This window comes from Vigna angularis, chromosome 2, assembly GCF_016808095.1.
Source record: "Vigna angularis cultivar LongXiaoDou No.4 chromosome 2, ASM1680809v1, whole genome shotgun sequence".
Lineage (NCBI taxonomy): Eukaryota > Viridiplantae > Streptophyta > Magnoliopsida > Fabales > Fabaceae > Vigna > Vigna angularis.
Window position 1 is genome coordinate 8009232 of NC_068971.1, and position 1448 is coordinate 8010679.

Consider the following 1448-nt stretch of genomic DNA (forward strand, 5'->3'; position numbering starts at 1 on the left):
CCACTCCATAAGGATATTTGATTGATCGATCTGCCAATTGTAGAGTCATGCGTGTAGATTTCATCTCCAGATCCCCAATTTTCTCAAACATAGAAAGGGGCATCAGATTTATGCTGGCTCCCAGATCAATTAGAGCCTTTCCAACCGCCAGTTTACCAATGGTACATGGAATTGTAAAACTACCTGGATCTTTAAACTTTGGTGGAAGCAACTTCTGAATGATAGCACTACATTGGCCCTGTACTTCTATAGTTTCTTCCTCAATATACTTTTTCTTCTTCGTGAGTACATCTTTCATGAATTTCGAATAAGCAGGTATTTTTTTCAGTGCTTCTGAGAAGGGCATCTTGATTTCCAACTTCTTGAAAATATCAATGAAACTCCTGAACTGTTTTTCCTTCTCGTTTCTAGATAGAACCTTTGGATATGGAAGAGGCTTCTCATACATCTGTTCTTTTTTTTTCTCTCCCTCTCTCGCTTTTTCACTTTTTCTATCCTCTTTCTCTTCTTCTTCATCTCCCTGTTTACTCATCTCATCTTTTTCTTCACTCATTTTTTTAAACTCTCTTTCTTTCAGAATTCTTCCTGACCTTGTAGTAATAAGATTGCATTCTTCCTTTGGATTTACTTCAGTGTTTGCCCCAAAGTCTTTCTCTGGTTTTTCTTCCAACTTCTTAGCTAATTGACCTACCTGAATCTCCAAATTCCTAAGTGAGGCTTCTGTACTTTTATGGTTGGAAATTGATACCTGCATAAACTTCTGAAGAGTTTCTTCAAGTTTTGAAGTTCTGTCTGTCAGAGTAGGTTGTTGCTGAAAGTTCTGTGGAGGTGGCCTGTTGAAAGGAACAGCTTGTCCCATACTCGGATGAGGTCTCCATCCTTGATTAAAACTTTGACGTTGATCATAATTCGTCTGAAGACCTTGATTTCCCATATAGTGTACTTCTTCATGAGACATGCTTTGCACTGCACATTGACCATTATTATGATTTCCTCCGCACAATTGACAACTCTGAACCATCTGATGTTGAAATTGAGAAACATTCTGCAGTTCTTTAGGTAGCTGAGATAACTTCTTCATTAATGTCCCAAGTTGCTGAGTCATAATCTTGTTCTGAGCTAGTAAAGCATCTTGAGATTGAAGCTGAAGAACACCTTTTTTGTTGAAATTGAGCTCTCTCACTCTGAACTTTATTATCATTTGCAGCCATGTTTTCAATCAGTTCATGTGCTTCTTCAGGCATCTTCCATCTGATACTACCTCCAGCTGATGCATCTAACATTAACTTTGTTTGAGATTTCAGCCCTCCAAGAAACAGATTTAACATTGTAGGCTCATCAAATCCATGAGTAGGGGTTTTTCTCAGTAGGCCTTTGAATCTATCCCATGCTTGACCTAGAGTTTCATCAACATCTTGTTGGAAAGAAGAGATCTCCTGCTTTCCTTT

General features: G+C 38.3%; 1 non-coding gene across 1 annotated transcript; it reads left to right on the plus strand.

The window, feature by feature from the left end:
- The first annotated feature begins 1341 nt into the window (after positions 1–1341).
- On the plus strand, positions 1342–1448 carry LOC128195687 (small nucleolar RNA R71). The gene has a single exon (XR_008247484.1). It is a non-coding gene; the product is annotated as a small nucleolar RNA R71 (small nucleolar RNA).